Source organism: Numida meleagris, chromosome 1 (genome assembly GCF_002078875.1).
Source record: "Numida meleagris isolate 19003 breed g44 Domestic line chromosome 1, NumMel1.0, whole genome shotgun sequence".
Classification (NCBI taxonomy): Eukaryota; Metazoa; Chordata; class Aves; order Galliformes; family Numididae; genus Numida; species Numida meleagris.
In genome coordinates this window covers 154880439-154895409 of record NC_034409.1, presented here as the reverse complement: position 1 = coordinate 154895409, position 14971 = coordinate 154880439, and the positions used below count along the sequence as shown (strand labels likewise).

Below are 14971 nucleotides of genomic sequence, written 5' to 3'. Positions count from 1 at the left end.
AAAATAGCTCAAGAAAAGGAAAAGACTGTTAGAAAAAGTTGAAGGGACACATCAGCCTAAATAATCTTCCTATTTACAAACTAAAATAGGTTTGACTTCTCTGCTTATTCATTTTTGCATGTAAAACAGTGAAAATAATATACAAATAATTACCAAAACAGGCAGGAAAATGGAAAATAAGGTATTAAAAATATAATTTATGTTGCATTTTCCAGTTCTTTGGTATAATCCTTTTTGGAGTATTCCTGATCTGGATCTTGGTACGTGGTGTGGCATGTTTGTTTTTTTTAATATATTGTAAATAATTCAAGCCAATGGATTTATGGTTACATGGGAATGCATATGAAGGATCAAAAAGGATGCCCAGTGGTTTGAAATATAATGATAATTTTACTGTGCTACTTTGCTAGCACTTTGGTCTGTAAAAGAGAACACCGCTATCTAGCATCATTTTCACAGTGGAAGGCAAATAAAGATTTGCTGAACATAAAAGCAACAGGCATCTTAGACATCCAAAAAGCTGAGCATGAGCTAGCAAAGATTCTTTCAGTTTCGCAGAGGAAATAAAGTTGAATCACTGCTCTAAGTCTATTGCCTGAAAGAGTTAAGAGTATAGATGCCATTTCTAAGTCCAGGACTTGTCTCACAGTTTTTACACAAAGCGTTAAATCTATTTTTCAGTTTAACATCAGAGGGAAAAGAAAGACAATGAGGAAATACATTCAGAGAAACTTTCTTTTAACCCTATCACTATTTTTGGCTGTCCTGTTTTCATACAGCATTAAGGGTGGTGTTGTACAGTCCCATTATACAGCAGATGTTAAATGCAAAGTATAATAGTCAGCTGTAAATGATTGATGATCTTCTTTTACTATTTCAAAATAAACCCTGATTATGTATATAGTTTTGGGCACTGCTTGAAAGCATCATATTAAATCTAAACAATTGATCCATTTTTCAATGGCTTTGTTGCGTAATGTATTATGCATGTTTTTACATTCTTCTGTGTAAAAGGCCCTCGTGTATGAGGAATGTTTAGAGTTTTGAGTGCTCCACCCAGTCCATATGGTAGGTTTGCTCTGTGTGTAAGACTTACCTTTTTCCACCAGGTCCATATGGCAGGCTTAAGCTAGCCAGGGCCCTCTATCCTCCACAGGGGCCATATGGCAAAGAGAGCTCAAAGAACGCTCATTTACCTTGTATTAAAACTTTATGTGCCTCTAGCACATACACATACACACATACATGTATGTGAGTAGAAAAGACTTAGCTACCAAACATCCTTTCACTGCATAATCAATACATCTATGACAATAATATGCAATATGGATTCTACTCATTCTGTTTTATTAAAAACTGAAGACTCAAATCAATAATTTATCAAATCATTTTATAAACTCATCTGAATGACTTTAGGGATTTTCACAGAGTATTAATTATGCTATCAAACTGGTGGCCATTGATATAGTCAACAGTTTACTTTAGAAGAACAGAACCAAATCCATTGAATCAACCCTCTACCAGACTGTGTATAGTATAGTTAATGAACATATTTGTTTTAAGATTCATCTCTGAGCTGCCCTACTAATACCTCTTTTTGAGCAGGTTTCTGCTCTTGCAACATATTTAAGCAAACTGGCAATAAATCAAGGAAGACTAATCCAATATGGATAGTACACTATATGTAGAAAGAGAACTATTTACAAGTCATATGTAAATAAGTTATTATTTCTTGCGGGCACCATACTTCTGCCTTTATTACCGGAGTAAAAGGAAGAAGTATGATATGAGAGCTTCCCCATCTACCCTCTACTGATTATACATTTTCTGTACCAAGAGAACCAGATACAAGGCTACATACATCACGTGTGAAACGGCTGCACTGGCTTCACTGATCAAGGACATGGATTTAAAGTCAATACAAAGATGGCAACTTCAAACTGTAATTCATATTTTCAAAGTAATTATTCTAAAATTGATACTTTGTTATAACATTTACCACTCAATCCATAGCTTTTCTGTAATTTAGAATTTAGAAATCCTCAGCATTTTGTTTATACAGGAAAGATGGAAGCAATTTGTAGCATGTTTATGAAAGCTTTATTGCACCTGCAAGCTTATTTTCAAAATGGATCAATATTTCCCAGTAGCAGAAATTTCACAAACAACTTTTACTTATTTGAAAGTCAGAACATTATGAAATGTAAAAAACATATTGCTTTTATTCATAGGATTTGTAGTACCTTCATCTGCTTTCCTAGCTTCCGTTCATGTAAGCAAGCACTACATTGCCAAATGAATATTCAAATATATCAAAGAACCATCCATGTTGAAAATGAATAGCACAAGGAATTCAGAACAGGTATGCATGTACAAGTTCTCATAGGTGTTGTGGGGTTTTTTTGTTTTTTGTTTTTGTTTTTTTTTGTATATAGCACTGATCTTTTGTTCTGCAAACAATAAAAAAATGTGGAAGTGTTTTCCACAAGGAATATATCTTCTCATTTGTAAGGAGACAGATAGAAATAAGCATTTTAAGAAACCATGAGTATTTTATTAAAGATTTAAAAAGGCTAACTACTATGGTCATGTCTCTTCCGCCTACCTTCCTGTCTTCGGTCATGCCCAAATAAAGCCAAATCAATGAAAAAAGCTTTTGAATTTCATGGATTAATAAAAATGACCTCAAACACTTTGCCTTTAACTTTAATTGTAAGAAAGCGTAACACATATCTTAGTATTCACTTATTCCTTTTGTTTCCATTGTTCTCTTGTTGATATATTCTCACTATATTACCTTGTATGTTCTTCTGTTTCCAATGTACAATTTATTAATACAAACTTTTAATTCTAGATTTTGAAGCATATGTCTAGCTGCATAATTGCTCATAAAAAATACATACAAATAGCTCACTTTGTAATCAGTGGGGTTTATGGAATGTCTGAAAGAGATGAAGGGTAGACACTCTCTGTCTAGGTTATTCAGTCTCTGTAAATAAGGGCCTAAATTCACTATACAACAAAGAGGAGAAGGTAGGTGCCTACCCCACACAGCTGCGTTGTCTCTACTTAAATAGTTGGTTTCTCTTCTTGAGCTTTCCCATGCACCCTCCTCATTTCATGAATCATGCAAAGAACTAAGAGGGCTATCTGAGAAGCCTGTTTTTAAACAATGTAAATTTAACTATAATTGGGAACAGAATAAAAAGGAAGATTCCTAGACAGAGAAACAGATAGGTGGGAAGATCAAATACATATTCAATTTAGAGATGGATATCCTAGTCATAAATAAAATTATTAGCACATCCTTGGCATAGAAGGACAGTTCACAATTTTAAGCACATTCTTGTAACATTATAAAATATGATTTTATGCTTTGTACATTCTTATTGAGTCAGCAGTTTTCTCTTCTGGGAGAACACATGAAATTAATTGATCATTTCAATCTAATTCTTTATACATACATACATACATACATGTAAGGAAGGTAAAGATATGAACCTGACTTCATAAATACCATACAGTGGGATTTTGTTAAAGTTTAGACATATAGATTTGTATTTGAAAGCCTCTGAAGGTTACAGGGTGAAACCTTCCAACAATATCTCCAGGTCTTCAGGGACCAAATCCCATTATGTGGAGTTCAGTGAAGAGGGTAAACACTACCATAAAGAAATACAAATTGCACATATTTCCCATTTAGCCAATGTCACAGAAGTTCACCATTTAGAATTCTAACCAGTTAGGACTTATTCTTGGAGGTCAAGTACCTTGTGAACCTTGTCATCTCACTGATGACATCATATCCCATCCATCAATTCTTTCAAGGAGCACACTTGCCATCTGCTCAGCACGCTATAATAACTTATTAGACACATTCACAGGGTAACAATTTGTACAATGACACTGTTATCTTAATGCTGGCACACAGAGAGATAGCGGCCATCGTTTCCCTGTCACAGCACAATTATTCTACCTTCCAACTTCAGGAGAGAAGTTATTTGGATACTTAAACTTCTTATTAAATCATGTGGAAACAATGAATTCTCATCAGAAATACATTTTAAGCTTTGTGGCTTTTTTTTGACCATGAAGCGATAAATTATGACTACCTCACAAAGAACTAAGTTTAGGTTAATATAACTACTTTGCACCTTGAGAGTTTTTGTTCATTTTTTGGAGTGCAAAATAAATAAGAATGTACGATACAATCAAATGCATACAAATAGCAGAAAAATACAACTTATTATCTGCAATCATTCTACATTTCTAAAACTAGTATTTTTATTTCTCTGTCTGTCCTAACCAGTATTTCTTTCTAGCAGCAATTACTAGGTAGAAATGAAATACACAGCCAAAGTTCTCACACTAAGCCTTAAGACATTTTGGAAACTAGAGGCAATGTTGATGTTTGTAGATGCATATATACATTTGCAGCTTTTCTAAAACATGTTAATATCGAGCATGGTTACAACAGCTGCTGTCACAGCACTTATGCCTTAATAGAAGTCCACTATAACTCTCCCTCTCCCTCGACCTCAAAAATATTTTCAGAAAAAGGGTAATATTTATTTTACATTACACAGAATTTATCCTCTGTTCCTTCCTTTGGCTCGTCATTTATTCCAGCTTACACTGTGATCAACATTGTACTAAAATAAAGTCAAGTACAACAGCCGCTCTCTGCCCATCAAAACTCACAGACGTCTGCCAAGCACTTGTAACAGCTGGTGTTACATTAATTAGTTTAAACTATTTATTTCATCCATCTCCAGAGCAGATTGAGCAAAAACATTAGAGATTATTCTAGCATCTGTAAGTGCCCTGAAAACATTAACCAACCAAAGTTGGAATATTAGTCATTAACTTATAGTATATGTGATTTAAGACTCTATACACTTGTAAATAAAGTCTGCAGCTTAACACAGCTCTAGTAAGTTTTCCTTGACTTTTTACAAATCTTGAGTTTTAAACTTATATAAGTGTTTGTGCCCATAAAGTTTCTTAAAAAAAAAAAAAATACTAGAAAGCTATTATAATTCCTGGCAGCATGGGCCATTAAGCAATATATGACAGGGACTGGGTGACTCAGTGGATTAGTCAGAGGTTTTATGTCCACTGCTGGAATCCAGCCCTAAATACGGTGATCAAAACAGTGTTATCAAACGGTTGTAAAAATCTCAATTAAAATCACTCCTATAGCCTCTGCGAAGTTTTTAGTGGACAACATAATAGATCTTCCACTATTTACAGAGTTCTCAAAACTATCTTTTTCTTTTAATAGGCTGAGAATGGATGTTGGCAGAAGAATGTTGATTATAAGAGGTACTAATGCCGTATTCCCTATTCAAATGGCTCAAAAACAGAAGCCAATGCAAGGGTAAGAGTAGGCTCATAGCCACAGTCTGCGGGATTGCCTCCATCAAAAATAAAAAGGTTCCAGCACTGCTCAATGAAATACTTAATGTGAAAATATTTATTTTTAGTACCTAGGGCTCAAAAAGGAAATCAAAGTCCTATGTGAACTCTTAAAAGAGAATTCCTTCCTCAAAGAATTCTGATGTACAAAAATGGAGTGGGAAACTGAGGCACAAGGAGTTGAAGTGCATTGCCCAAAGTCACACAACAGGTTGCTGGCAAGGCCTGAAATGTAATTAAAGTCTCCTGACTCTCATCTCATTTAGAAGCATTGCCCCATGATGTTTCCCAAAAACCCCATAAAATTCAAAGAGCACACTTGCAGAATAAAACTAGGAGTTAAACAAATTAAGCAATATCTGGATTTATTAGTACCATTCTCTTATACAATAATCTCCTCAAGTTCAAGTAGCTTAATTTTTCATTACACCACGGAAATACATATATATATTATAATAATTTTAAATGTAGATACTGAAATTAGCATCTGATTTAATTAAATGAAGCTAAAAATAATCATCTATCATTGTACAAAGCTGTATCTGCTCTCAAACGATTTGCATTTACAAACAAAATTAGTTAACATTCAGTTTCACTATCTGAACAATAAAGTGAGAAAAGCAACCTGACATTTACATTTAATTAAGTCATATAGATCATAACCCTGCAATACATACTACAGTTATTTAAAGCTCTGACTTGTTATGGCTTGCTACAGCCATGTAAAACAATGTGAATGATGAAAACTGAGGAAGGAATTGTCACTATTTTCACTTTTCAACCTTGCTCCACCTCTGGTAAATAAGATTTTTTCTCTCTGCTATTTATTTTATCGCTCTTCTCTCTCTCTATGTATGTACATAGGTCACTCTGAAAGTAATGCCTCCTATTTATTTCCATGGAAACTACAACAGATACAAAGAGCACAGTAACACTGGTTGATAAAGCAAACTCTCAGTTAAAAATCTCTATTTTTTCAATACAGTCACCACCGTTAGCTGCGCGTTTTTACTAGCAATGAACTGAGCCTGCATGCCATGCTCAAAAATATCTGCACCAGTGAAGGTGACTGCTACGACTGTTGCCACTGTTGAAATGCACCACCCACCACCTCACTGTGCTCTTATCCACTGTTTAGTCTTCATCAACATTCAGCAAGCATCAGCAAATGTCAGTGGGTGCAATTTTTCCACATGAAGGAATTCAGCGACACTCCTTTGCTTCGTATGCACTCCCATGTCAGACGCCATTTTGTCAGACTGCCCCTCTGCTTCCATCTGTCACACAGCAACAACATTTAACAGCATATTGGTAGAAAGGCTCAACCTCTACTGCCATATCACCAACATCCATGTCTGATGTCATGGGCCAAAATAACAACATAGGAGGCATTACTTTCGGAGCAGCCCTCGTATGTGAATATGTTAGTGTGTATACATGCATGCATGCATCTGCATATACATTAAAGATGCTTTACTGCACTTTCTTTGGTACACTGCAGTCTTTTTTCTTACTTACTCCACCAGCCAAAAAGGCAGACACACAGTTAATGCCCAACTTGCTTCAGACCATGCAAGAGAAAGTGCCAAAGCATATATCAGAACGGCCTCCTCAAACAATACTAATAGCTCTTTTTCATGCTCACTCTTTATTGGCCTCGACGGACAGCAAGAGCCAAAGACTCTCTTCTGTTCTTAGATTCCCAGAATTTATAACATGCTACATCTGCCACATATCTGTCGGGTTATATAGGTAATGCTACGCAATCATCCATTTTTACTTTTTATTTTTAGTGTAAGAATAGTTTATAAAATAAGTTCTTGGACAGCCTGTTTTTAGAAGTCAAAAAATACAAACACAAAATTTCTTATCGCATAAGAGAGTGTTCTGACTTGTAACTTCTTCCAGAAATATATGTATACTTACATAACCCTGTTCATACTGCTTCTAACATACAGGAAGATATAGGGAATCTCACTGAAAATACAGAACATTTGATTCACTGATATTTTATACATGATTATTTTTAAAAGCCTGTTTTCATCATTGTTCTTAACCAGTCCTGACCGTCAGGTTCTGTTTTCATTTACACCACAATTGCTGCATAAACAAAGGCAGCAGGGGCCCTTGCAGAGATCTCCTCAGCTCCCTCTTCAAATTCAAGCAGTACATTTCAACAGAAACTCTGTCTGTGTAATACACTTCTTCCTTTGCATTCACAATTTTTAGTTTCTAAATACAACCTCGAGGGAGCCATGCACATTCAACAGGAAAGCACTAACATGTCCCCAGTTCAACATTGTGCTTTACCTCTTGCAGTGATCTTTACTAAAGCCACCAGTCATTTTTTCCTCCCTTTATTTCTTTTTCCTTGTAAAATTCCTCTTTATGCAAAGGAAAAGTTAATTGTTAAACTTTGTTACAGAACCCTTTGTTCTTGCTGAAGTCACTTTGCTTGTCTCTCCTACTGTAAGGACACCAAATCCTAAAAGCTGGCAAGAATGCATATGTTTATTTCACCATTGCTCTGCAATTACTGAATGCCACTTAATTATAGCAACAGATGCTCGAGTGTAGGAACCAGAAAAATCAAACGCCTCATTTCCAGGTTATTTTTTTCCATTGCTTCTGCCAACAGCAGATGTGTGAGCCCCTTGTGCTCTGGCGTAAATACTTATCAAATCCTAACAGGTCACCTATGTCACAAACAACATTTCAGATGCAACTGTTTCACCTGATAATAGGCTCTGAAAATAAAACTGTGAGCTGTAAATACAATGTATTCGGAATGAAATGCCATAATGTGAAATTGCTTTTTCTCTAGCTACAACAGAAGTCCTTGACAGTTTTTGGCAGTGATAAATCACCCTCCCATTAATTGTCTCCTCTCTCATTGTGAGGTGAGCTGCTAAAAGGGGCAGTCAACAAAAATGACTTAAAGGACAAATTTTGGCAAAAAGACAATGAAGAAATCTGTCACTGCTAAGCCTCCAGTAAACTGTCACGAAACAATCAAAATATATGTAGCTGAAGTGTTTATGTCTTTGTTAGAAAGGTTATAGGATGATAAGTTTATAGTTAAAACAGGAAGCTGAGAAACTGAAGTTGTAGGCCCTTGAGGCACCATTTCTCCCCGTGTTCTTTAACATTTTATGCAAATCCCATCAGTGCTTCAGTTCACAGTGTTTGCTGGTCTTACCAACCTTATTTTCTGACTCCTCTGCCCCCTGCCCCAGACAGCTGAAAGCACTCCTGAAGGCACAGTGCTGGCTATAATACTTCTCGCATTCAGTTTCAAGATCCGTCCTTTCCAGTGATGTAAGTGGTAGGGATGCTTAGCACCTCACAGGAGCTGCAAGGATCCTGGTGTTAATCAGTGAGGAGCTCTCAATGTGGCTCCCACACATTGTTCTAGAAAGAGGGCAGCAGTGTTTACTTCCTATACAGCAAGCTGTGTTACCAGCACTCAATCACCCACCTGATTCAAGATCAAGGTGTGTGAAGCCATGTCTTCTACTCTTTCCCTTGCCAGGACTCATTTCACCCTACGTGGCTCCATTCTGCAAATAACTCTATCTCACTGCAAGTCTTCCACAGACTGAACAGAAAGGGATCTCTAATCACAGCATTCTGCTCTATAGCAGAAAGTATTCCAAATTTGGCTTTTTCCTTTTAATCATGTTATCAGAGAAGAAGTAGGGAGGTGACTACCAGTCTTTATTACTCTCATGCTGCCTACATCTCTGTGGCATTCAGACGGCAGATGGTATATTTAAGACCACAGGTTATCTTCTGTGTAGGAGGGGCTGCGTGCAGAGGATGCTTGTCAGATACACGCCTCCAGAAAGGGCAGCATTTCTCCCTTTAGAAACAACACAGTGCCGTCATTTTACTTTTTTTCTCTGTTTTGTTCATTTTTCATTTGCTGAGGCTTTGAACTGAAAGTATTCTGAGTTATAGGAAAAAAAAGAAGGAAAAAAAAGGTAAAAATGCTCTTTACTTGTCAGCACATAGTTGGAAATTTACCATAAGCAAGGTTAGAAAATGATTTGTTACTAATGTGCCTGTCAAGGACAAAGTCTGGAGTTTGGTTTTATATTTATGTTTGTAAGAAAATTACAGTATAAATATAAATGAGTTGCATCAGGTATTTAAACTAGACCGGACAGGGCACTAGAAAATATATGTTGGGAATATTTCCCACACCAGCAGGGAGATGAACTAGATGACCTAGTGTGTCTTTTGCACCACAGACTTCTACCACTTCTGTATTAACATGGGATGATTGATACCAAATATCCTTTTATGCCACTATCCCTTTTTGCTCTGCTGGTATTTGTAAGCTTTCTGGGGGAGCTGATATCTTGGAAGAATAGCTACAGGGAAGGACTAAAGGGGATTCTTCATCACGACCGTTAAGAACTGAGGAAAGTCACACAATAGCTTTTGTAGCCATAGCAGCTTTGTTGTCATGGCATGAGAATCCTTTGTCACTTCTTCTGCTTTTACAAAGGAACAGTCATCTGACATTGTTAGGTGTCTAATGTAGAGCCTGCTTTTTTGACATGGTTATCAGAAGCTATTTTCTGTCCAGACATTTACACAGACCTTGTGTTATCCATGATTTATCCCCAATCTGTGTTCCTCAATTGTGCTTAAACATGGTTATAGTTGTAGTAAATCATGTGTTTAAACATGTAACTAGAAGGAACCATATAGTTATCACTGGCACTGGAACATTAAACAATAATACTCCATTGAGCAACAGAATCATCAACAGGTTTCTGTCAGCCTGCAGTTCTAATGCAAGTATTTCCCCCTCACCCCTGCATCTCCCGCTTCCACCTGAAATTCTTTCAGCAGTCACCTAAACACCACAGTATCGAGCCTCTGTGGTCTGCAGGCACAACAAGCACAAATTTAAAAAAACAACCACCACCAACAAAAAATAACATTCATTTGGGAATACACTGGATTTTGACAGAGAATTGCTTAGTTTGTCTTTCAAATTGACAAAAGTGAGTGATAAAGTGTGTATGAACACTCTATTACAAACTAACAATCCAGAGACAACTGGAAGCTATTTCGGGAAACAAAGATTTTCTTCTGAAGGAAAATGTCGTCCAACTGGGAGAAAATTGAGAAATTTCAGGAGTCCCTAAATAAGCTCTAATCTTCTTTGTATCACGTGTGACTTAATTCCTGATAAATGTACTCTGTGTACTTAAAACATCTCTTGAATGACAGAAATGCAGAAGAAATAAAGTGATTGAAGTTTTTTTTGTTTTCTTTTTTTGGTGATGAGCCAGTTTGAGAGCTTACTGTGAGCATATGGAGATAGCATATTTGCAAGTCCATCTCTGGAGGATTGCAAAAGGCCCTTAGCTTGTGAAAAACAGCAATGTTATTTTTTTTAACGTTCCCTATATTTAGAGATTAAATCGCTCACTGCACAAACCCATTTGGAACAGGCGAGAAGGTGAAAAGGATAATCAGTACAGTCACTGGTCCGTGTTTCCTAAACGCTTTTGAAAACATTACTGTGCGCAGGCATAAAATTAGCGGCAGGACCTTAAAAAGGCTGGCATTTAGCATGACTTTTTGGAAAGTGACACCCTCATTTTTTTCTTGTAGGATATCATTAAATTTCAATCGCCCTATGGCAGTGCCTTTCCATTAATAACCAATTCACTGTGTCACTTTGGCTCTCCTTTGAAATAATGAGCCTTTGCTTCGCTTTAATAAATTTAAACATATTCTCAAGGCCAGGGAAGATAGGAAACCGCAGATGGGCTGAGAAAAACACGATTCATAAATCCTTAACTGCCTGAGATCGTTGAGAGCAAAACAAAGTAACACTCGTAAAATATTAAACAATCCCAGCTGTATGAGTGAAGCTTCATTAACAAAAATGGACTATTTACTGCCTTCAACAGAGCCTGTGGGTGGAAAGATTCAGAGAAATCTTCTTTAGAAAAACACTGTCATCCTCATTTTGATTCTTTAACCAACTGATGGCATGGTAGATACTTATTTTGCACGTCCACACGCAGAAACATTTTAGCAGAAAATTAATGATACTCTTATTACATTAAATACCGAAAGTCGTGTTTCATCATTTAAGCGGAATGAATGAAAACAGAGAAATTTAACAGACATTTTATCCTTGAAGAATTTGTGTGCCAAGAGGAGTAAAACATGACAAACTTTATTTAAATGATAATGGACTTCTCTAGCACTCTAAAGTAAACCTAGCAATATGAATAATGGCAAAGAAATCAAGTAATGCCATTGCTTTCACTAGGAAAGCCCGGCAATTTATTCTACAGTGTTATACTTTTTCCTGCTTTAATGTTTGGTAACATGCAGCTAATTTTGTTTATATTTCTATTTGGTACACAAAGGAGCAAATCCTTTTTTTCAGCATTTTTTGTTTACTATTTTTTTTTAAATTCCATCGGAGTTTTCCTTGAGTAAGGATTCTGACTCAGAATACACTTTTAAGCTCACAAGGCTAGGTCCTCAGACTCTCAGACCCGATCTGGTGCTGCCCAATTAGCATACACAGATTCTCACTGAATAAGCAACGAACTCATGACGGGAATTCCCTTCCCTCCCAGGTCTGCCTCTAACAACACCAGCTCTTTGCTCTGCCCCCATATGGGTCCTGCAGCTTCCCATTCCGCACCAGCCCTCACTGGCACTGAGGAGCTCCCCTCCAATAGCGCAAGTCAAAACTTTCATGTCCCCCCAAGGAACAGTAGCCCATATTATTCCCAAATCCCTTTTCAAGCTTCATTGAGACTTACAGTAAAACTAAAAAAAAAAAGGCTTATTCAATAATACAGATTAGGAAGATTAGCCATAAAGATAGAAAGAAAATTTTAAAATGCCCACAGCAAGAATAACCATACATGATATTGTGGAGGGCTTTTTTAGCCAAGAGTTGCTCATAGCTGCATACAAGTTTAAAGAATAGAGATCAGTGTCAGTTTACTAAATGCTAGCAACCTGGAAGCTCTATCTCTAAAGACAAGCTGACAATTGAGTGGACAGAATGTCAATACTTCTAAACATTTCAAGGGTAAAAATATTGCATTTTACAATCTGTGTCATATTTAATGCAAGAAAAGAATTAGGAATTTTTTCTTTTGCTGGCTGTCAGCTTTTTTTTTTTCCCTTTTATCCCAGTGAAGGGCAACTTTAAAGTACTTAGCACAAACTCATGGTGTAATTTTTCCTTAAGGAACAAATAATATGTTGTTTCACCCAAAATGCAAAAATGAACATCACAGTTTTTCATACTCCAGTTAAGAAATATTTTTAAAAGTATCTGGTTTATTTATTTCAAGATATTTCTCTTGTCTGCAAGAACCATTACATGAATTTGAAAGAGTGCAAATAATTTCTTACCACTCAAGGGCCTTCTGACCCTCACAGAGGCATTTCTCTTTCCTGTTCAAAATCATAGGAACACACTTATCACTTACAGCTCCCACTAGCTTCAGTGGAAACTGTGAATGCTGCCCAGGAGTTATCACCTTATAATCATTAGAGCAGTCATTTCCGTGCTTAGTAGACCTTCACTGTAGCTGATTTGTATAATCAGGGTTAATCTATTCTTATTGCAAATATCCATACCATAAAGTTTGAATGAATTTTCCCTGACGCTCACACAGCTTAGGATGCCCCTAACACTTCAGTACAGATACACTACAGAATTTTTGCTTTGTCGGGGGGTTGGGGGCATTGATTCAGTGTGAATAAAGCCGCGGTATCATTCTTCATTGCGAATTGTGGCAGAACCTATTTATTCTATCAGGTAATAGGATAAATTAGGGGTACAAAAAGCTGTGGTAAAACACTAAAGCACAATCAGCAGCGGTAAGCCAGTATGTCGAGTGCTGAGGTTACCTGTCTGTATGAAAGCAGCAATCAGGCTTTCAAAAATAGCCTCAGACAGACAGGGAAAACAAAACTATATTTGTCCTGAAGGTTTAAAGCATGGATAGGAAGCAGGCAATGTGTTGTTTAACTCAGCAGAGAAAGCTTTCTTTTATCTGCACAGCGTGATTTGCAAATGCTACATTTTGGCTTCTGCATTCAAAAAAGAGAATATGCAGAAATATTTAGAAATACAGTACTTTACAGTCACTGACAAATTAAAGAGCAAATTAAGTCAGTCAGGAATTCATTTTTCTTTTAATTAATATAGAAGGTGAAGGGTTCCCTTTAAGCATATATGGAAAAAAAAAGGAAATTCATGAACATAGCTTGTAGAACATCTCACTGCCTATGCTTTTTCAATTATTATTTGCCTTTATTGTTGCATTATGGCAGTCTGAATGTTTCCCAATTTACATCCTTTGAAGCTAATATCCAGAATAGCAGGGAATGCTTTCATTTTTTTCTCCTATTGATGTACTCATCCCACAAGTACCTTCTCTCAGAGGACATTCTGGTCTCTGCCCTATCTCTTTAAGACCCCCTATCAAGACAGCATAAGATACTGTGGCATTTATGGTGTGGATACTTCTTACTATGACAGTCTACTTATTACTAAACTGAGATCACTAACTTCATTTCTCAAAATAACCAAAAAACTGAAGGTTAATAACTTTTGGCCACAATGAACTTGCAGTAGGTTTGGACTGGCCACCAAGAAACAGAAAAAATTAAAGTCCTCTATGCTCCATTACCAGTGCTTTGAACCATCCAGTCACATGGATTTTGATGTTTTGAGAGGATTAAAAGAATGTAGATTGGCATGAGAATACCACATTAATTCAGAAGCTAAATGGTTCTTTGAGAAGATTCACTGAACAAAAAAAAAAAAAAAAAAAAAAAAAAAAAAAAAAAAAAAAAAAGCATAGCTGTCTTTTTTGGTCCTTTTTGGGCCTATACACATTTTCTGTGAAAAGTTGATTTCACCCCCCCCTCCCCCTTTTTTTTTTTCAAACAGCCTTTTATCATCTAACATGTGAAACAATTGTAATGTGAGGCATGTGAGCAGAGAGCCTTTGCCAGTGGGCCCTCATAAATCTTGCCAGTTCCCAGTGAACAACACCAAATATTTGCAGCTGAGGAACATTTGGTCTGGCTTAAATTAACATATCTCAGCAGTCAGAAGTCATTAAGCTTTGCCAGTGATTTGAAACCATTTTTCCATTTCAAAAGCGACAGTGGCTGTTACTTATTTTTCTGGATGAAGAAGGTGGTAAGGAACAAAAGCAATGAAATGAAAATGGGAGATACTAATGAAAAAAAAATGATAAAAAGGCTTTGAACTGCCTTTGGTAGATTTGTTATTAAGAATCTTTTTAAATAGCAGAGCACTTATGTATAAGATCAAATAATAATTCAAGATGATACACATTAATTTCAATGGCAAATTATGTGATATAAAGGCTGTGAAAATGTATACTTATTTTCTTCCTTAATCCCTTGTGAATATAGGCACTATCAATTTTAAAAGCTGATGAAAGCTTTAAATGAAAAACAATAATCCAACCTTTTTCAATTAAAGGCTGCAAGTAGATTAAGCACTAGAGTA

The 14971-nt window shown here is 36.3% G+C and overlaps 1 protein-coding gene across 5 annotated transcripts in view; it reads right to left on the bottom strand.

Annotated features, from left to right (window-relative positions):
- The window catches only part of DACH1 (dachshund family transcription factor 1), a 204387-nt gene that overhangs the window by 62304 nt on the left and 127112 nt on the right, over positions 1-14971 (bottom strand). The gene's annotated exons all lie outside the window — the stretch shown is intronic.